The sequence below is a fragment of the Eleutherodactylus coqui genome, chromosome 1, assembly GCF_035609145.1.
Source record: "Eleutherodactylus coqui strain aEleCoq1 chromosome 1, aEleCoq1.hap1, whole genome shotgun sequence".
Lineage (NCBI taxonomy): Eukaryota > Metazoa > Chordata > Amphibia > Anura > Eleutherodactylidae > Eleutherodactylus > Eleutherodactylus coqui.
This window is the reverse complement of record NC_089837.1, coordinates 296,080,667-296,103,892: the sequence shown is the minus strand read 5'-3', so window position 1 is coordinate 296,103,892 and position 23,226 is coordinate 296,080,667. Positions and strand designations below refer to the sequence as shown.

Sequence of the window (23,226 nt, the reverse complement as noted above, 5' to 3'; positions counted from 1 at the left end):
GTCTTGTCACCATTTGCAATTAGCGCTGCCACTTTTCAGTAGGTGTTATTTAATGGGAAGAAAATAAAAATCAATGTCATGACCCTGAATTTGGCAGATGTGCTGTGAGTGCACAGCCTCTCCTCCAAGCCACTGTTAGCAAGGGTTTACCCGATGCAGTATGGTGTGGTAAAAAAAAAAAAAAAAAACAACAAAAAAAACTCCAGTAATTAGTCGAAGGGAAACTGAAGGCTATGGCAGTCTCCTCACCCTTCTTGAATGTTCCCACGGAGTGCAAGTTAGTTTCCCCAGCACCACACTGCTTTCAGTCCTTTGCCATTTGATACATCATGCACACGGTGTTTGTCAAAGAGTCTGCTGTTTTCCAAAAGCAGCACCACATCAGTCCATTGGCTGTGTCTAGTATTGCAATTCTGCTCCATTCAGTTTGAGGGTGCGTTCACACGAACGTATATCGGCTCGGTTTTCACGCCGAGCCGATATACGTTGTCATCATCTGCAGGGGGGGAGGCTGGAAGAGCCCAAGAGCAGGAACTGAGCTCCCGCCCCCTCTCTGCCTCCTCTCCGCCCCTCTGCACTATTTGCAATGAGACGAGGTGGAACGGGGGCGGGGCTAAATTCCGTGAATTAGCCCCGCCCCCATTCCGCCTCTCCCCATTGCAAATAGTGCAGAGGGGTGGAGAGGGGGCGGGAGCTGAGTTTCTGCTCCTGGGCTCTTTCAGCCTCCCCCCCCCCCCCCCGCACATGAGGACAACGTATATCGGCTCGGCGTGAAAACCGAGCCGATATACGTTCGTGTGAACGCACCCTTATTCTGGTGAAAAAAGCTGCAGCATATGAATTTGCCTACCTCGCCAGTTGGGTATTGCTGAGTTGTTGATCCATACTTCTTTTGACAATGACTACAAACCAAACTTTCTAGAATATAGTACCAATACGGCCGCCTGCAGACGAGCGGGTCGGATCCGGCAGCGAGAATTCTCGCCGCGCGATCCGACCCGAGAGCCTGCAGTGACAAGCGCGTACTCTCCCGCGCCTGGCGGCCCCGGCTCTTTCATGTGCCGGCTGCCGCGCAGCCGGCGCATGCGCAGACCGGAGCCGGCGGCTGGGTGAGTGCGTGCCCCGCAGAAAATTAGGACATGCCGCGGTTTGTTTGCCGTGCGAGATTTCGCGCGGCCAAACCGCGGTTGTCTGCATAGGAGTGCGTATTTTAATGCACTCCTATGCAAACTTTCAGCGGCGGAAATCCCGCGGGAAATCCCGCGGCGGGATTTCCGCTCGTGTGCAGGCGGCCTACATGTATTGTTACAGTGACATCCTTATTTTGCAGTTCACCAAGAATAATAGGAAAACCGATCTTAGGATGTGGAGTAGAAAGCTGCAGTCACAGCTAACCTACCTCGCCATCACTTTCTTACTGCAACAATTTCTGAATGTGCAGCATTTTTTTTACATTTTAATGACCCAGCTCAGTTTACTTGTGGATATTTTTGGTAGTCAATATGTAAAAAATTTATATATGTAAAACCATTTTGAGTAAAATGTACTCCTCAACCTGTTTGACTGCTGCACAGTGGCTTAGCTATAGGGGTTACAATCACAGCTGGTCACCTAAGCCCAAAGGCCCCCTCACTACAGTTGCTATCCCCAAAACTTCCGGCTAGGAAAAGAAGATACTCTCATTGCAATAGTGACACTGCAGCTGCAGCCTATCATAGTGCTGCTCTGAAAATAACTTAGGAGCCTGGCCTATCCCTCCTCTCCTCTCAATATAGTACATGCACCGGAGAGGGGGAGAAGCTGGTTAATGTTATGCATGGCTGTCATAGGCTGTGCATGACTGAGAATGTAGGAATGGTGATGTAGCGAAATTAGATGTTCTTTTCCTGGCCAAAGTTTTAGGGTACTTTGAAATATTGAAGGCATGGATGGGAGGGGGGGGGGGGGGGTAAAGAGGGACTTATTACTATGTGGGGCAAAAGAGGGGCATTATTCCTCGTCATGGGCAATATGGGGAGATTACTGTGTGGAAGCACTATTACTTTGCAGTAGACACCAGTACTGTTTGGGGCACAAAGGCGGCCATTGTTACTATGGAGGGGCATTGGGGTTAGGGGGTAGGATTTGGAAAGTTTGCAGAGAGGAATCATGGCTGAAAGAAGTCATAATGGTGATCTGGGCCCTGATAGAAGAAACGGGAAAGAGAACATCACCAATTTAAGGAGAAATCGACTGTGATCACTGTAACTACCCTGGAATCATTATCACTGTGTAGAGCTGGTATCTGACTACTAGAGTATGAGCACACATGGGGAGATTTTTCATAAGCCACGTATGATTTTGCAGCTAATTTTCATTGTTTTGTTTTTATCCAAGAAATTAGGGAAACCTAAAAGATAGTCATGTATATTAGACACATGTAGGTCAAACCAGCCAATTCTGGCAGGAATGTCCTACCTTCTGATGTTTATCAGGGTAATCAGACTCTCCGCAACGTGATATCAGGGAAAGCAGGAGCAGTGTGCTGAATGTCAACATGCCCAATCCTTTCTTTTTAAGAGAGGAAAGTTGTCACCAGCAGTGTCTAGAACTAGCTTATTCTCCTCTCCCTATTGAGAACAGCCCTTCACAGAAAAGAGTAGTGAGTTAAGACAAAATTTTATTTTGTATATCTTTAAACATGTAGTACCATTAGGACACACCAAACAAAAAAGACATACAATGTGTAACGGATTGAGTATAACGGCTGTCACACCAGGATAGGAAAATCTTATTGTTTGGAAACACAAGATATCAATCGGTAGTAGGCCAAGAATCAACCTTAGTATCCCCTGGTGTGATTTATTAACTCTGTATTAGTACAAAAATGAAGATGGTTACCAATCTCCGTAATGAATGAACAGATGATCTGCTTCATATAAGGGAATCCTTATAAAGATTCAGTGGACAAGATGACAGATCTCCATAATGAATGACAGATAGTATGATTCATATAGGGAAATCCTCCATGAAAAGATAGTATGATTCATATAGTAAAATCCTTGAAAAACTTAAACTTCAACACGTTTCCCCGTGGATTTCACGGAGCATCAGGAAGTTATTACTAGATTCCTTAGAATCAATTGATAATTCAAAAAGTATCAACACCGGTCCAGTTCACTAAGAATACACAAGGATTGAGGATGCAGTGACTGCTGCATATAGACCCAGTGAGATTATACTCTGTCTAATTGCTGATAACAAGGAGGCTTATTCAAAAGCCTCATAATTTACTAGATAGCAGGTGATTATCGGCCAGACAACCCTATAATCACGGGGATGTCTATAGGTCTATGAAGACACTTGCAGTGTGTGTGTGTAGCAGTGAAGGAATAAATACATCCATCACCCTAAAAAGGAGGTTAGCAGTACTAGTGACGGATAAGCCTGTATAGCCTAAACTTTGTGGTCAATACTAAAGGACTGCTTGTTGGTATCCAGTCACTTGCAATAACTAGTTACTATGGCATATTAGACATGTCTAGGCAGAGTGATATCTCCCCCTAAAGTTATTCCCCCTAGTTGAGGATACAGAGAATAACTAGGCATTCTAGTCCACCATCAGGGCTATGAGTGCTTTGGGTTTTTTTCTGTATCCTAAACTGGGGAAAGGGGGGGGGGATAACTTTAGGGGGAGATATCACTCTGCCTAGACAGGTCTAATATGTCCCAGTAACTAGTTATTGCAGGTGACAAAGCTAAGCTATAGTGGATCCAGGGCTGTCCTTTAGCTAGTGCTCTGTGCAAAAATTGTTTAGTCCCCCTCCCACAACCTACTGGAAACAATTAACTTTTGGAGAGTTATAACATTTCCTGTACTGTATTTGAATCACTGAAGTATCCCCTGCCCTACCTGCAGGTTTATATGCTCAATAATACAATTTTTGTTTTGTTAATTAAATAAATTGGCTAAAATGTTATCATCCTGTTGGAGCATTCCATCTCTTCATCTGACAATTCTGTTCACCATCATTAGGAGGGGGCTTCTGTGTCTATTATACCCCCCTCCTCCTAAGTAGGTATTCGTTTTGCAACTATCAGTGTCATATGGGATTCACCTTGTCACACACACTTCCTATGAGCGCATGATTTTTTAACTTTGAAATTATCTTTTCTGTTTTCATTCCCCGGGGAACTTTTTTCTAAAAAGATCCCTGAAATTCATGCTACTCTCCTCTTACCAGTGGATGCCATCAGCATAGGAAGTGTTTTTCCAGGAACCTGACCACAGGTGAGGCACAGATGTCCACACCAGGTGAGTCCGGGTTTTTATTTCTAATAAGACTCTCCCAAGCGCTTTCCTAATTGGTCCAATATGACTATATAGTCCTCTCTTGGCATTTTCATGATTTACAGATTTCTTCTTTGAGGTAAGATGATGCCTATAAACAGGGGCGGACTGACCATTCAACCCACCAGGAAAATTCGCAGTGTGCTGGTCCAGTTCTGGGACCAGTGGAGGGGAGAATGTTTTTGATACTATTACTGTGTGGGTCACCTCCGTCACCGTCCACTATCTGAGGCACTATAGATGGGGAGATTATATAGAAGTTTGAAAAAGGAAACTAGATCCCTGGAAAATTGAGGTGTCAAAGATGTCGATTTCTAATTCTGCAGTGGCAAGTTGTGACCAGGGGAAGTCATCCTGACAGTCTGGGCCAGATGAAGAAAAAGGGAAAGTGAACAACTTCAGTCAGAAGAAACATTTGATCACTGGATCATTGTCTGTGAAGAGCTAGTCTATACAGCTATAAGGCCACTGTATGTGTGTGTTTGTATGTGTGTGTGTAGGGGAGTAATATTCATCTTAGTGTAGTTTGATTTTCAGCAACACTGTGGTTGTGGTGATAATATGTGATCATGGTGTGGTGGTATTATTTGGCCCTCAGTGTTATAATCGATAGTAGTGATCGTTTATAGTCTTTATTCAATGACAGTATGTTAGTATTAATCATTATGTGGTGGTAATATGTGATCATGGTGTTGCAATATAATTTGGCCCTTAGGCTGGATTCACACGAACGTATTTGCACACACAAAGTTTGTGCACGCAGTGAGTAGAGCACATTGATTTCAATGGGTTCATTCACTTAAGAGCTGTGGAATATGTTGGCACTATATAAAGATGATGATTATTATTATATTTTCCTGCGCATTTCAGTCACGCAAAAAATAAAATGCAGCATGCTCAATTTTCCTGCACATTTGTGCAAGTTCCTGGCCACATAAGCATTTAGATGAAACCTGGCAGGAGCTATAGGCTTTAATGTGTCAAATGGAGACCATGTTGATCTGTTTGACAAGGTTTCCATTCATTACTGGTAAGAGGAGAGAAAGGCATAATAGACTATGCTTATCCCCAAGGCCCAAAAGCTGCACCTAAAAGAGCATAATGGACGCATATTCGCTAGCTTCGATAGCTTACCACAGTGCTAGCAGATATACCCGGCTTTGCACAAGTTAATTTGGTACAGGTGTTTAGCTGTTGTTCCCACGGAACCGAAGAATAAAATATGTATACACATAAAGGAGTGTTACATTCTCCTCAGACTGCATGTACCAATATCCATCTCCAGAATGTGCCACCCCTCCTACTCTCCTCACTTTTTACCCTTAAAGTTAATGCCCGGTCTTATCCAAATTTACCCCCAAACTGGAGGTTGCAGCCCCTTCCCAGCTTCAAAGGCATGCTCCATCCCTGCAGTTCATGGCCGCTTCCTTATGTACTTTACAGCCTTTCAGTATATGTGTGTGTATATACTGAGGAGAATCTAACTAACTTTTGTGTTCGGAGGCCAGTTATATTCTCCTCTGTATTTATACATAGAGGTGAGATAAATTCTCTTCAGTATTTGCACATAGAGAAGCGTTAGAGACTTCTCGGTATATACACTAAGAGGTAAGGTAGATTCTCCTCACTATACAATTCCTTCTTAGAAAAGAACTTTCATGTATTGCGGCTTTTTGCACAGTTTTTCATGCATAGAATTGAATATTGACTTTGTGACCCCTTTACTTTTCCCATTTACGATCTAAAGAATGGTCATGCCAAATTTGAAGTTTGTGCAGTACAGATGTCTGTTATTAGTTACATTACATAGGAGTCCACTTACTTTTGCACTTAGTATTGAATAATCAAGCAGTAACCCCTTTACGTTTCGTATTTAGGACCTAAAGAATGGTTGCGCCAAATTTAACGTTTGTATGACACCGGGAAGTTAGAGAATTAGTTTAGTTACATAAAAGGGGGTCACTTACTTTAGCACTTAGAATTGAGTAATCAAGTTGCAACACCTTTACTTTTCCTATGTATAACCTAAAGACTGGTCGTGCGATATTTCTAGTTTGTACGACACCAGGAAGTTAAAGAATTTGTGGCGAGTGAGTCAGTCAGTCAGTCATGGCTTTTGCCTTTTCGTTGTGGTAACTGCAACAGGTTGTATGTCAAATCTATCAAAATTTTCAGGAGACAAAAAACATTCTCATTTTGCCCCATCTTGATTCGTCCTATAGAAAAAGAGAATTTGTCGGTTTCTCATTGGTCTGTTGACATACAATATATTCCAGTTGTTGCAGTTCACTAAATTGGCCCCCGTGGCTCAAAACACATTTTTTTTTACATGTGACCTATTGCAGTTACCACAATGATTAATATATAAATATAAAGGCAAAAGCCCTCACTGACTGACTGACAGACTGACTCGCCAGTAGTTCTCTAACTTTCCGGTGTCAAACAAATGTGAAATTTGGCACAACCTAAATAGAAAAAGTACATGGGGTTACTTGATTATTTAATACTAAGTGCACCCCTATGTTATGTAACTTGCCAATGTAGTACAAACTTGAAATTTAGACAACCATTCCTTAGGTCCTAAATAGGAGAAGTAAAGGGGTCACAACTCGATTATTCAATGTTAAGTACAAAAGTAAGTGCACCCCTGTGTAAAGTACCTAATCTAATTCTCTCACTTCCCGGTGTCGTACAAACTTGAAATTTAGCACAACTTTCCCTTAGGTCCTAAATAGGAAAAGTAAAAGGGTCCCAAATCGATTATTCAATGCTTAGTGCATCCTTATGTTATGCAACTTCCTGATGTTGTACAAACTTGAAATGTGGCACGGCCAGTCCTTAAGTTCTAAATAGGAAAAGTATAAGGGTCACAACTAGAGATGAGCGAGTACCTAAATGCTCGGGTGCTCGTTACTCAAGTCAAACTTTTTGTAATTCACAAGAGCTCGTTTCAAGTAATGAACCCCATTGAAGTCAATGAGAGACTCGAGCATTTTTCAAGCTGACCGATGCTCCGCATAGGGGACGTTGTGTGAAACACCTGAAAACATCAGAAAGTCATGGAAACACCACAGAAACGAATAGGGAACGGCAGGGGCAGCATGCATGGATGCATCTGAGGCTCCCAGGTCGACCTATTAAGCCAAATTGGGGGCAAAAGCCTGGCGGTCACCCCCTATGCGACAGACCATAAGCAGCAAGGCACACGCGCTGGCACATCTTAGCTAAGCACCACACTAGCTGCAACCAAGGTCAATCACCACCAGCGGGTGACACCACTGCCTCTTCTCCTGTGTTACATGCTGGCATTGCTGTCCAACCCACCCCGCACGAGCCTGCGTCCACAACGTCCACAAAATTTTCCCTGCGCAGCATTCAGCTGCCCTCATGCCACACGCTGGTTTGATAGCCACACCACCCACGTGTCTATTTATAAGTGCGTCTTGGATAAGGAGGAACCAGAAACACACTGCAGAGGGTTGTCAGGGCCTGGCAGCGACCCTCTTTGAAAGTGTGGGCGATAACCCACAATGCTGATGAGAATTGATGATAAATTGATGTACGATCATAATTCCAATCCCATGCCACCTCCGTCACAAAATTGTTAGGAGCTGCAAACGTGGGCATAAAGGGGACTCAGAAGCCAGTACTTCTATAAATCTCCACAATGCAGCAGAGCATACTAACACCAAAGATTGGTTCGAAGCAGGAGGTGTTGCAAAAGTAGACAACACAGGTATACAGTGACCCTGTGAAAGTCTAATTAAATCATTATGCTTCCTGTGAACGCTCCAATCCAGTATCTGGGATAACTGTGGTAATTTGTAACACGAGAAATAATACATGCCAACTAGCACTGATCCCCAGACCTCAAGGAGGAGGAGATGGCATAATAAGCCCGAGACGCCGTGACCGAGGTAGGACCCGCAATACTCTGTGTGGGAAGCACGTGAGCGGGCACAGGGTCAGACTTGGTCCCAGCCTTCACCTGGTTAACCCAGTGTGCCGTCAGTTACGGTTGCTTTCATTGCTCCAAAGACTGGATAAATCATGAAGTAGTTCCACAGGCCAAACCAGGCGCAGTTGCATTCCCCCAGGACCTTGGCCTCTGCCCACACCCTCAGCAATCGTCGGCATAAAGCGGACTCTGATGCTAGTACTGCTGTGAACGTCTCATTAATTCAGTTAAGCTTCTTTTGATTGGTCCAAACCAGTGTCTTAGATAACTGTGGTAACACGAGAGCAAATACATGTCTACCAGCGCTGATCCCCAGACCCCAAGCAGGAGGGGGAGGTGGCATAACAAGCCCAAGAAACCATGACCGAGGTAAGACCTGCAATCCTCTGTGTGGGAAGCACGTGAGCGGGCCTAGGGTCTGGATCGGTCCCAGCCTCCACCTTGTGTGACACAAGGTGTCGTGAGTTACATAGCTATGGGAAACCCATGTGTACCCACACAATGCATTCTGTATATGTGTCAGATAGCTGAACACTGTAATGGGAAAGCCTTCTGCACCCTCCCCAGGTCATTCATTGTATTTGTGCCAGATAGCTGAACACTGCTGTGGGTGCACAAAGGTTTCCCATAGCATAGGCGAGCCCATGAAACCCAAGGACAGTATTAAACATGAAGAAAAGAGAGTGCCCTAATATGGCAGAGTTTCACCCCGCCCAGGACCTCGGCCTCTGCCCACACTTCTGCCCAATTCATTCTATGTGTCAGATAGCTGAACAAGGCAATGGGAAAGCCTTTGTGCACCCACAGTATAGGCAAACCCCTGAAACATTTCTGTAGCAATAGTATAGGCGAACCCTTGAAACATTGGTGTACCAAGAGTATAGGTGAACACCTGAAAAAATTTGTTTACCAAGGAGTATAGGTGAATCCCAGAAAAATTAGTATGCTAAGAGTATAGGCGAAGGCCTGAAAAATTGGTGTACCAAGAGTACAAGTGTACGCCTGAAAAATTGATTTACCCTGAGGGCAGGTTAAACCCATAAACATTGTTTAAAGATAGAGGTTGCTGTTGCTTAACTTACAACAGAGCCTGGAGGCAGCCCTCCGAAAAAATGGTTTTAACAGAGCCTTTTGGCCCACAGAAAAATTGGCAGTTCAGCGTGATGACATGCTGTTTTAGGAGGAGGAGTAAGATCCGAGAGGGATAGACCAAGCTACTTCTCCCCTTTTTTGGGGTTAGAGAGAGGATGCATATTTCTCCTGTTGCAGCTAAAAGAATCTTTATGATCTGCTGCTTTCCACCGGTGGAGAAGAGAAGCCTGGGGAAATCCAGCATTTGATCATCTTAATGAGTGTAAGCATGTCGGCGCTGTCAGTTGACAGGTGGGTACGCTTATCCGTGATGATCCCCCCAGTAGCACTAAACACCCCCTCTAACAAGACGCTAGCGGCAGGGCAGGCCAGACCAGCACCTCCAGGGCGTTCAGCGCAAGTTCATGCCACGTGTCCAGCTTTGACACCCAATAGTTGTATGGAGCAGAGGGATCACGGAGGACGGTGGTACGATCGGCTATGTACTCCTTCATCATCTGTTTACAGTGCTCCCACCGACTCAGTCTGGAGAGTGGTGACAGTCTGGCTGGGGAGCCATAAAACTGGCAACGGCCTTGGAGAGTGTTCCCCTGCCTGCGCTAGACATGCTGCCTGATACCTGCACCTCCCCTGCTAGTTGGCCCTCTGAACTACGTTTTCTACCTCTAGCACTGTCAGATGGGAACTTTAGCATCAGCTTTTCAACCAGGGCCCTGTGGTATTGCATCACTCTTGTACCCCTTTCCTCTTCGGGAAAGGTTCTCCTTATACCGTGGACTGAGAAGGGTGTACACCCAGTAATCCTTGTTGGCCAGAATGCATCTAATGTGAGGGTCACGGGAAAGGCAGCCTAACATGAAGTCAGACGTGTGCCAGAATCCCAGTACGCAACACATCGCTGTCCTCACTAGGAGGATGACTTTCATGGTCCTCCTCAGCCCATACACGCCTAACAGATGAGGGAAGCAGCATGAGTACCCTCTGCAGTGTGTCCAGCAGTCTCTTCCCCCTCCTACCTCTCCTCCAAAATGCGCTGAGATACAGATGTGAGGGTGGTCTCTCTATCAAAGGACATACTGTCATCCCCCCTCTGCTGTTCTAACCACAAAGCGTCGGCCTTAATGCTTAGCAGCAAACTTCTTAGCAGGCAAAGCAGTGGGATGGTAATGCTAATAATGGCCGCATCGCCGCTCACCATTTGTGTAGACGCCTCAAAGTTTCCGAGGACCAGACAGATGTCTGCCATCCATGCCCACTCCTCTATGAAGAACTGCGGAGGTTGACTAGCACTCCGCCGGCCATGTTGCAACTGGTATTCTACAATTGCTCTACGCTGCTTGTAAAGCCTGGCCAACATGTGCAGCGTAGAATTCCAGTGTGTGGGCACGTCTCACAGCAGTCGGTGCTCTGGCACCGGAACAGATGTTGCAGTGTCCTGAGGGTGGCAGCATCCGTGGTGGACTTGCGGAAATGTGCGCACACACGGCACACCTTGCTGAGCAGATCAGAAAAGTGGGGGTAGTTTTTCAGAAACCACTGAACCACCAGACTGAACACATGGGTCAGGCATGGCACGTGTGTGAGGCTGCCAAGCTGCAGAACTGCCCCCAGGTTACGGCCATTGTCACACACTACCATGCTTGGTTGGAGGCTCAGCGGCGAAAGCTAGAGGTCGGTCTGCTTCGGCAAACCCTGTAACAGCTTTGGGGCGGTGTGCCTCTTGTCACCTAAGCTGATTAGTTTCAGCACGGCTTGCTGACGGTTTCCCACTGCTGTGCTGTTGCGCCGCGCGCTACCGACTGCTGGCGACATGCTTACACTTCTTAATTGAGAGGTGGAGGAGGATGAGGGGTGGGGGGCTTTGGAGGAGGTGGCATAATATGCCGGAGAAACCATCACCGAGGTAGGACCCACTATCCTTGGTGTGGGTAGCATGTGAGCAGTCCCAGGCTCTGACTCGGTCTCAGCCTCCACCAAGTTCACCCAATGTGCCGTCAGGGAGATGTGAAGTCCCTGCCCGCCAGAAATTGTCCACGTGTCCGTCGTTACGTGGACCTTCCCAGTAACTGCATTGGTGAGGGCACAGTTTATATTGCGGGAGACGTGTAGGGCAGGGACGGCGCACCGGGAAAAATAGTGGTGACTGGGAACCGAGTACAGAGGGACCGCTGCCATCATGTTTTTGAAAGCCTCCATTTCCACTAGCCTGTATGGCAGCATCTCCGGGCTGAGTAATTTGGCAATGTGCAGTTTAAAGCTTGTGCATGCAGGTGGGTGGCGGTATATTTGTGCTTTCATTCCAACGCTTGTGTTAGCGACAGCTGAACGCTGCGCTGGTAGACATTGCTGGAGGCAGTGGAGGACCGTGGAGGTGAGGGTGTGGGTGCAGGCCGGGAGGTGCTCGTGCCTGCGTCCTGGGAGGGGGATTGGATCTGTGTGGCAGGTTGTGGCACAGGGGGAAGAGGCAGTGGTGTGACCCGGAGGCGGTGAATGGCCTTTGTTCCACCTCGTGGGGTGCTTTGCCATCATATGCCTGCTCATGCTGGTGAGGCTGGTAGTGGTGGCTCCCCGGCTGATCTTGGTGTGACACAGGTTGCACACCACTGTTCGTCATTGGTCGGCGCTCTCACTAAAAAGCATCCACACCTTTGAACACCTAGCCCTCTGCACAGAGGCTTGCCACGAGGGGGTGCTGTGGGAAACAGTTGCTCTGGCCCTGCCTCTCCCCCTGGCCATCCCACTGCCTCTTCCAACCTCCTCAGGTGGGTGAGGAACCGTTTTTTCCAACTCAGGGCAGGGACCCGAGAACAGTTCCTGGGAGTCTGCCTGCTCAGAATCTGTCATTTTCCTGGAGTGACGAGGCTGGGAGCAGCCAGAGGACTCAGAGGTACAGTCCCTAGCCCGGTAGGAGTGGACTGCGTGGAAGACTGTGTGTTCGATACATTGCTGGATGCGTTATCCGCGATCCAGGACAGGACTTGATCGCACTGCTGTGCTTGTAATAAAGGTCTACCACGCAGACACGCAAAATGTGAGATGAAGCTGGGGAGCAGAGAGACGCGGCACTCTCCTAATCCCTCAGCAGCCGACTCTGATTCACCCCGCCCAGAAACTCGGCCTCTGCCCACACCCTCACTTGGACACCCACGTCCGTGTCCTCGACCCCTACCCCTGCTCCTCATCATGTCAGATAAAGGATAGAGCAGGGCCCAAATAAATTAACCCACTGTATAGCGCTGAGAACTAGGGCTAATTCACCACACACAGAGACTTGTAGATACCAGAGGCTCTATGCTGTGACGAAAAATAAAACCCCTGTCTTGCGCTGATACCTAGAGGTAATTTACTGCTCACAAAGACTTGTAGATAAGAGAGGCTGTATGGAGTGGCAGAAAAATGTAACCCAGTAGATAGTGCTGATAACTGCGCCTACTTCACCGCACACAGACAATGGTAGATGTGGGATGCTCTGCACAGGGGCAGAAAAAATTAACCGACTGTTTAGCGATGAGAATTACGGCTAATTCACCGCACACAGCGAATGGCAGATATGTGATACTCTGCAGAGCTCCAGGAAAAATTAACCCACTGTTTAGTGTTGAGAATTATGGCTAGTTCACCACACACAGCGAATGGCAGATGTAAGATACTCTGCACAGCCCCAGAAAAAATTTATGGACTGCTTAGCAATGGGAACTACCTACGGCTAGTTCACCGCACACAGCGAATGGGAGATGTGAGATACTCTACAGAGCCTCAGGAAAAATTAACCCACTGTTTAGCATTGAGACTTATGGCTAGTTCACCACACACAGCAAATGGAAGTCTAGAAACCTTTCCATGAAAACTCAATTTCTTAAAAAATGTTGATGCCTGGGATTCTGCTCGCCTTTCTATCTCCAGTCTCTCCATTTTGAAGAGATGATTTAGCTGCTGCAGTATATGCAGTAGTACTGGGGGTTTTGCGTGCAACCATTTTGCTAACAGACACCTTTTGTTTATTATAAGGATAATAAACAAAGCTTGTGTTTTTCACCTAACTAGGAAGATGATGGAATACATACCTTTGTGGATTTGATTATATAAATAATCCTACAATTTTGTGCACCAAAAATTGGACTTGAACCAGAGTGGTTTGATTTTGGGGCACTGCCAAATTCCATTCATAAAGTCAGTTTTTGGTTGCAAGCATCTGACTTGTGTGCTGTGGGCCATTGTCTTGCTGCATGACCCATCTTCTCTTGAGATTCAGCTCGCAGACAAATGTCCTGATGCTTCCCTTTAGAATTTGCTGGTATAATTATGTATTTATTGACCATCAACAATGGCCCTCGTGCGTCTACTAGTCTTAACACCTAACAGACTGGTCAGAACAGCCCAGGTGGCAGACAATTTGTTGATACAACTATGCAGATTTTCACATTCCCATAATATGCCCCCTCCCCTTCCCTCATACTCTGTTAACTGAATGAATTCTGTTTGACTCTCATGGAGACATGTCTAGTGGTCAACAAAGCTCTACAAAAATGGAAAAAAGAGGTCCACTACACACAAGCAGCTTCTGAGAGCCTTTTAGGCCGCCAGGTGGCAAGACCATCTAATCACACCACAACTAATCATTTGCATATCTCACTTTTTTTTTTACTGTTTGTGTGTATGTATAAACCATGTCCCCCCCCCCAAAAAAAGACACTGCCTTATAGCAAGTTTTGCCCTAAAAAAAACAAACAAAGGTGCTAGAGCTTATTTTCAGGGATGTCTTATTTTACTTAGCCAGCAGGCTCGGTCTAGGTCCTTCCTGCTGTTCTCCAGAGGCCTGGCACGGCTCCCGCAGTCCTTGGCCGCCACACAGGATCACTTCCTGGTTACTGGATTCATAAATCCCACCTCCTCAAAGCGATGGCTGTTATTTCAATATTTTTTCAGAAAAGGTCACCCCGAAATCATATCATTGGATATATGGATGTATATAGAATCCATATATCAAATGATAATTTCGGAGTGACCTTTTCTAAAAAAAAAATATTGAAACAATTAAATTCTTTGTTTTTAGGCAAAAGTGCATTAAATTAGGATACAGGAATAGGAGGTTGTAAAAAAAAAGTTATAACCCTAGTGTATATATTATACACACACAGGATATCATGTTAGTTAGGCTTCTCCACACCAGGGTTGTGTGTCTCACAGACTCGGATATGCACAACCTTACATTGCAGCCTTTTATACCCCAGTATTGAGTTTATTAGTCTTATACTAAAGACTAAAGATCAAAGGAAAACCCTGTATTAGGAGAAGAAGTCATAAGTCGCACTACCAACTCACCCATCATTCCAATAAAGTCCAGCCCACAAGTTACATTTAAACAAAGGCTCAGCAAACCAAGACTACTGACCAAAACCCAACTTTCCTGGATTTCTGGTGAAGTATACACTCCATCCAGTATTTTCCCCACCCATGGCTTACAATACATACTCAAAAAAGTTAAAGACATGGGTTTACCAGGGAGAAACATCCAGAAAGCTTCTCTATTTAGGACCTTGCAGTGTTTCCTACCCCTACTGGAAGTTTAACTATCTAGTCCTTGGATTGTGTTACCTTTGTGAGTATTTTGAAAGTCATGCGAGACAACAAAAATATCTGTAGCATGAAAGTTAGATATGTCAGATAGATGTTGTACCACTCTCCCTTTCAAAGGAACCCGTGGTGCAACCCAAATATTGCACTTTACTTTGCAGGTTTTGTGTGTGGCCCAATAATTACATTTGAGGTGTTGCATTTGATATATTGCTGAATATTGTAGGAAATATTTTTGCTGACTGAGGAAAGAAAGTTTGATACCTCTATAACCCCACAGCACGTACATTTCTTATGACCATATCATTATTCTATCATGGTTAACTCCCATGGGTCATGGTTTCAACACAGCTCTTTCAACATAAAAACATTCAGAGAAGGTATCCCTCCCAATTACCATATCGCTACAAACCAGATCTTATGCAAAAAAAACTGTTGTATTTTTCCATTCACAGTCCTCTGGAAATCCAATGCACTTTACATTAAATGATTTGGATCTATTTTCCAAGTCCAAATTATCACCGTAGCAGAAAAATCCTTTTAAATTTTTTGAAACTTATCACCGAAAGGACCACAAAACCTAAAACTTAACTTTTACTAATTTTAAATAATAAAAAGGCGTACTTATATTTTCCAATATGTGTCAAAAGACACACAGCATCCTGTTGCACAGGCCTCATACTTACTTACCCGCTTGAGCCACTACACCATTTACACTAATTTACACTACTTAACACACCGAGCTTTCTAACACCTCACTAGCCTGTCTCTCACCCCCCCCCCCCACTCTACAAATACCCTCCCCGACAGCTAAGTCGCCACACATTTAGCATTTTGTCACAGGTCACAGAAAAACAGACAACCCCAGCAAACACATGAGCACAGAAGGGGACGCCGGGAGCAGCTCCGGCATCCTTAAGTCACATCCCCCAACGGGTGGACGCCACTATGGTGCCGTCCGATTCTGACCATAGGTCCGAAACCCACCTTACAAGATTGGGACACCGTGTCCCAATCGACGGAAACTCTGCTTTCTGTCTCCCTCCTTCCCTTCAACCCCGTACCCCCCTGTCCCCTCCCCCTATGCCCCCAATTTTCTCCCCAAAACCTCCTGGTAGCGTCTCGGGTGCCCTGGGAACCCCTCCACCCAACACCAAACAACCACCATGACGGATCTCTCGTTCTGCACTTATAATGCCAGAGGCCTAAACAACCCCTCTAAAAGAGGCCAGATCCTGGCGCATTTCCACAAGAAACACATTCTAATCGCATTTCTCCAGGAAACACATTTTAAGAATGGCCATATACCTAAATGCACTAATAAATTCTACCCTACATGGCACCATAGCCCCCACCCCGAAAAGAAGAAAGGTGGGGTTTCGATAGCGATCCACAAAAACCTTCCTCACAAAGTACTAGCATCAGAGACCGACCCCGAGGGCAGATTCCTATTTCTTAAACTAGATCTAGGACATCGGGTGGTAACAATGGCTAATATTTACTTTCCCAACACAGGACAAACCACCTTTGGGCTCAGCACTCTGGGGAAGCTGGAACGGTTCGCAGAGGGGTCCGGCATCGTTCTTGGAGGAGACTTCAACGTAGCGATGGAGCCTGGCCTGGATACGTCATCAGGTAAGTCCGGGGTTCCCCTGGTAGCCTTACGTAGACTGCGGAGACGCCTGCTAGACCTCAGACTCGTTGACCTTTGGAGGACTCTTCACCCAAAGGCCAAGGACTTTAGCCACCATTCCACCGCACACAATAGCTACGGGCGACTAGACTACCTGTACATCTCTCATGCCTTCTTGGACCTGTCCCCCAGAAGCTCTATGGGAGACATCCTATGGTCCGACCACGCACCCGTTTACGGAGCCCTACTGGGACAGGCGCACAGGAGGGGTTACAATTCCTGGCGCCTGAATGACAACCTCCTAAGCGATGCCTGTTGCCGAGAGGACATAATTAGAACCATCGAAACATTTGTTGAGACCCACCGAGTCGACACCACCTCCCCTCCCATACAATGGGAAGCGCTCAAATGCGTACTACGGGGAATCTTTATATCCCATGGGGCGAGACTTAAAAGAGACAGATCAGGCAAACTGAAAGATCTCTTCACAAAATTGGATAATACAGAAAGGGCGAACAAAGCTAAAGCCTCCCCCTCACTAAGCGCAGAGATCGCCTCCATTCGTCAGCAGATATTAGCCATATTGGACCAGGCTCACCTGTGCATGAGGGACAGATTAAGGGGCGGGCTATATGAGTACGGCAATAAATGCAGCAGATGGCTAGCAAGAGCCCTAAACCCACGCGAACAACACTCTTATATATTCGCCCTTGACTCTCCACAAAAGGGGAGGGTCCATGCAACTGAAGACCTATTAGATTGCTTTGGGCAATACTACACAGAACTCTATAACATCACAGAACCTGCGGAGGCCGCCCAAGGCGACCCCCTAGACCACGTAGAATCCTACCTAAGCGAATATGCTCCCAAACAGGTTCTTGGGACAAAAGCAGAGGCCCTGGACCAGGATCTTACGGAGCAGGAGGTGCGGGAGGAGATTCGGAATTTAAAAATAGGAAAGAGCCCCGGCCCAGATGGCTTCACGCCCCGATTTTATAGGACGTTTGGAAGCCAACTGGCGCCAATACTCTGTAAGACCTTTAACGCCATCTCCGACAATTGCCCCTTCCCGCAACAGGCCCTACAGGCCATCATTACAGTCATACCAAAGCAAGGGAGAGACCCCCTATCTTGCGGGAACTATAGACCCATTTCCCTACTGAATGTGGACACTAAAGTCTTCGCAAGAACACTAGCCACCCGCCTAGGACCACTTATCCCCACACTTGTACATAGAGATCAGACTGGTTTTGTCCTGGGCCGAGAGGCAAGAGATAGTACCATCAGAACTTTATCCCTGATAAGCAGGGCACGAAACGCGAAAAGCCCGTTATGCCTCCTATCGTTGGACGCCGAAAAGGCATTCGACCGGGTCAAATGGAAATTTCTTGAGTCCACACTACAGAAGATAGGTCTAGGGGCGAGACTGAGAAACTGGATAATGGCCCTATACAACAAGCCCACAGCCCAGATAAGAGTAAACGGGAAACTCTCCCATCCGATAAACATCAGAAACGGCACGCGCCAGGGGTGTCCACTTTCCCCAACCCTGTACGTGTTAGTAATGGAGTCCCTTGCCAACGCAATCAGATCGAATCCGTAAATTCAAGGTTACAATATAGGCCAAACTGAGCACAAGGTGGCCGCATTTGCGGACGACCTTTTGGTCTATATAACGAACCCCAACAGAGCCCTACCCGCCCTCCTACGAGAATTCGATAAATACAGTAAAGTTAGTAATTTCAAAATAAACCTACAAAAATCCGAGATCTTAAATATAACACTGCCGTCCTCTGATATAGCTCAACTGAGACCCTTATTCTCACTGTCGTGGCGGGAAGACCACATTAAATACCTAGGCACAAAACTGCCCTCAGACCCAGACCAGATATACGACTTAAACTTTGAGCCCATATACCGTTCCCTGATGAAAGACACAGAAAAATGGCGCGCACTAACACTTTCCTGGACCGGCAGAATTAATGCGGTCAAGATGATCTTCCTCCCGAAACTCCTGTATCTTTTTCAGACCCTCCCAATACAACTCCCAAGGAGTTTCTTTATCAAGATACGAAAGACGGTGACATATTTCGTATGGGGGGGGTCCAGACCTCGGTTGAGTTACAAACTTCTCACCCAGAAAAAAGAAAATGGCGGGCTGGGCTTGCCAGACATGTTGCTTTACCATAGGGCCGTAATAGGTAAGACCGTCCTGGACCTCATGCACAGAGGGCAAACTAAATTATGGGTCGAAATGGAGCAGAGCTCTGCCCCATTCCAAGCTCAGGGTCTCTTTTGGCTCAAGGGCGGACTGGGTAGAAGGGGGATCAGAGTGTCGCCATTTCTGAACTCACTTCTACGAATATGGGACAACTTCGCGAGCAATAACAGGCTGATATCTACTCCTGGTCCCTGGACCCCTCTTGTGGGAAATCCGGAGTTCCCTCTTGGGATAGGGGGCCTGGCACTCCTGAGTAACCTAGGAGTCCATCTGCCAAGAATACACGACATACTAGGAGAGGAAGGAATTAGGCCACTGAGCTCGTTGATGGAGGAGGGGGGAGCCGTAGCAGGTGCGTGGTTTCAATACATGCAGCTAAGCCACTTTATCAGAACGCAGAGCAGAGCCTCAGATCTGTCTACCCCGCCTACTCCTTTTGAGAAGCTATGTGCGGACCCCCGTAAGTCGAGGGGACTGATCTCCGTGGTCTATAACATGCTGGTGGCCCGGGGAGCCCGGGACTTAGAAAGAGGTTGCCGTGGAGCCTGGGAGAGAGAACTAGGGCGACCCTTGCCCGACGAGGACTGGGCTAGGGGCGTCAGGCTGACCCACAGAATGTCAGTCTCGGGCAGACACCACGAGCTAAATTATAAGCTCATTATGAGATGGTATCGCACACCGTCACTACTAGCCAAAATATACCATGGCACCACAGCCAACTGCTGGAGATGCCTGAAAGAAACAGGAACGCTCACGCATATTTGGTGGTCCTGCCCTGGGATTAGAGGTCTGTGGTTAGAGATACAAGCCCTGTACAATGTACTGAAAAGAAGCTCACTGACTCTCTCTTCTGAGATTGCGCTCCTCTCAGTCCTGCCAGGCTCCATTAAGAGGGATATCTTGAGATTCTTCCTTCTAGCTATGAGAACAGTGATCCCCCGACTCTGGAAGTCCCGGACGATGCCGACACGCCTGAGCTGGACAGCTGCCCTAGATGATATCCGATATATGGAAGAGCTGAGAGCCAAAGATGACGACAAATGGCTGAAATACTACGATGTGTGGGAGGTATGGATGACGTTTCGAAATTCTGACAAGTTCAAGCAATGGCTCGAACACGGGGTATTACCCACTTGATAGACGACAGGGAACCCACTAAGGGCCCTACCCGGGACGCTACTTCCCCCCCCCTCCCCCCCCCCTTACCTTCTTCTTCCTCACCCACCTCCCCTCTCCTCTACTACACAGTCACCCCCCTTCTCCCCAATTTACTTAAGTTCTATTCAATCACTCTCACTGATGTTAACCCCCACATTACACCTTCACACACACCACCTTTCCACCTCATGACACACCACATCCACGTTGAGTCGAGGTTCACTCTTAGACGATCCGACTCCCACATGCCTTTTAAGGTTAATTTCACACAAGTCACAAACATGGTTTAATAGTCTGCAAGAGACTGTTGTTGTTTTCGATAATAATTAACTGTTGAAGTTAAGCCCTGAAGTCTGGAGCTATTTTACATTTTCCTGTTGCGGCGACAGGAGTCTCCACCGCAACGGACAATCGCACCCCTTTACTGTACTGCCAACCAGGCTTCGGGACAGTTACTGCCTTTTATGCATGTCAACCACTTGCAAACTTGTATGTTTAAAATTCTGAATAAACACATTTTGATAAAAAAAAAAAAAAAAAAACTTACCTCACTACACTGCAGGTCCTGGGCCAACAACACCTCTCTGTTTTCTGTAGCCATATTCTTCATTTCATGACCTCAGCTAGTTTAACTTTGTTTATCAGTTTGTGCCGCCTTGTTCTGTGCTTGGCAACTATACTTCTTCGGTACGACCCAGGCAAAGTCTTTACTGCTTTTATTGTTGTGCTGAACATTTGAATCTTGACCCAATAAAAAGATTACCAGACTTCTTGATACCGACAAAAAAAAAAAAAAAGAGATGTAATCCCACAATTAAGGTCTGCTGGAAAAAAAATGCAGAAAATTCCACAAGGCGTTCCGCAGGACGCATTCCGCGGCTAAAAACACAACAAAATCTGCACCACTTGTCCAAATCTGTAGCTGTACTGCGGTCATTTTTTTCCTATCATCGTTTACCTCTTTCACGCTGTTTTGTGCTCTTCTTTTTAAATGACCTTCAACAAATCCACACACAATGCTTACAAACATGCTCTTTAGTGGGTGGATAAAAGAACTATTCTGTTTACACAAAGAGGAGGAAAGCTGCTTTTTATATAATATACATTTTCTTTTTAAGGGAAGAATAAAATACCTTGAGCACAATACTCAGATTGCGAACAATCTTGAACTGCAGTGAACTCATCAATTAGTGACATTTGTGGCATTGATCACACTTTTACTGTAACTTTCTGTATCAAGCAACAAAAGTGCAAATAAAACAAGCATGACCCATTAAAAAAAAAAAAAGACACACAGCAATTAAAATCAATGGGACTCGAGTGAATTCTTATACATCTACCACTTTCACACTTCCCAGTGTTTTTCTGATCCAATAGTGGTTGGAAGTCTGATGTCAGTGACTAATGCCACCAACGTTTATTCAAAGGTGGTGGGGCTTTTATTGTCAGTGACTATGGGTCAACAATTATTCCTGATGGTTCTATATTCAATATTATACAACAGTGTCACAAACGTATTTCGGCACCTCTTATTTTTTATCTCAAGATACATCTGGTATTCCCGGTTGTTCTTGATCTCAAGTTAGTCATAATACAATGATATTGATTTTTCAAGGGTCAATAGCCCATTGTCTTTAACATTGTATTTGACACACTCATTTATTTTATTGCCACCTCAAAGTTAGCTCAAGTAGTGTGTATTCTTTTTGTGACAAGGTGACTAATTTTGGATAATCATCACCTTAATATATCACCATTAGATGCCTCGACAGAATATCACCTCGATATATCACCTTTAGATGCTAGTTCTGAAGTGTATTCTCTCAAACCTCACGTTCTCTTTATGATGATACTAAGGTGACTGATTCCAAACAGCCATCACCTCAATATATCACCATTAGATGCTGGGTCTGAAGTATATTCTCTCAAACCTCTTTTTGTGGCAATATTAAGGTGACTAGTTTCTTGACAGAATATCACCTCAATATATCACCTATGGATGCTAGGTCTGAAGTGTATCCTTTCAAACCTCAATATATCAAGCTTATTTCTGCTTGTTGTTCTATGACACTTCCTTATTTTTGTATGACCCGTCGCCACAACTCTTCATTTCCTGTAGTTCGTATAGTTAGGAGATGAATGCGGCCGACTAAGACCGTTAGTGGCTAACAGAAATCAGGGTAAGTTGTTCCAAGTACTGGTGTCCCAGCACTAGTAGGTACCCCCGACAGTTCCCCAAGCACTAGTAGGGACCCCCAATAGTTGCCCCAGCACTAGTAGGGACCCCCAATAGTTGCCCCAGCACTAGTAAGGACCCCTGCCCCAGCACTAGTAGGAACCCCCAATATTTACCCCAGCAGAAGTAGGGACCCCCAATTGCCCCAGTAGTAATAGGGACCCCCAATAATTGCTCCCCGACACTGTCCCCAGTAGCAATAGTGATACACCCCCTTAACACTGCCCCCAGTAGCAATAGTGACACTACCCACCCCCTGACATTGCCCACAGGAGTAATAGTGACCACACACCCCCTGCCCCAGTAGTTATAGTGACACTACCTGCCCCCCCAATACTGTCCCCAGTTGCAATAGTGACATCACCCACCCCCTTGACACTGCCCCCAGTAGCAATAGTGACACCACCCACATCCCAGACACTACCCCCAGTAGCAAACGTGACACCACCCACCTCTCCTCCCCAACGCTACCCCCAGTAGTAATAGTGACACCACCTGCACCACACACACACACACTGCCCCCAGTAACCATAGTCATACCCCCCCTGACACTGCCTCCAGTAGTAAGAGTGACACCACCCATCCCCCCGACACTGCCCCCAGTAGTAAGAGTGACACCACCCACTCCCCGCACTGCCCCCAGTAGTAACATTTACCCTTCAGCTGATGACAGTCTGTCAGTCGGTGCTACTGTCAGGATCGGCTTCTAAGTGAACTGTGTATGTGTGAAGACGCGCATTCCCGAGAGCCTACAAGGGCTATTGCACGTGCATGACAAGAAAAAAAGACCGGCTAAAAAATTTATCATATCCAGGGACGACGGAATGGTAAGCATAGGGAAGGGCACCTGTATAGGTAGGTATATAACTTCTGTATAGCTTATTTACAGAGCACATAGTATATTACAAAGTGCTTTGTAGTGGCCATACAGAAGTGCATACATTTACTTGTCACGGCCGGACAACCCCTTTAAGGGAAGAAGTTACTTGCAAAAATTATTCATGGTGAGCTATCTTTGTTCTCA

At 46.1% G+C, this 23,226-nt stretch overlaps 1 protein-coding gene across 1 annotated transcript in view; it reads left to right on the top strand.

Moving 5' to 3' along the window:
- The first annotated feature begins 4,276 nt into the window (after positions 1-4,276).
- Positions 4,277-23,226, top strand: part of PTAFR (platelet activating factor receptor) — a 32,900-nt gene continuing 13,950 nt past the window's right edge. Inside the window, exon 1 of the mRNA XM_066573626.1 lies at positions 4,277-4,294. The gene's annotated coding sequence lies outside the window, so the exon portion shown is untranslated. The remainder of the gene's footprint in view (positions 4,295-23,226) is intronic.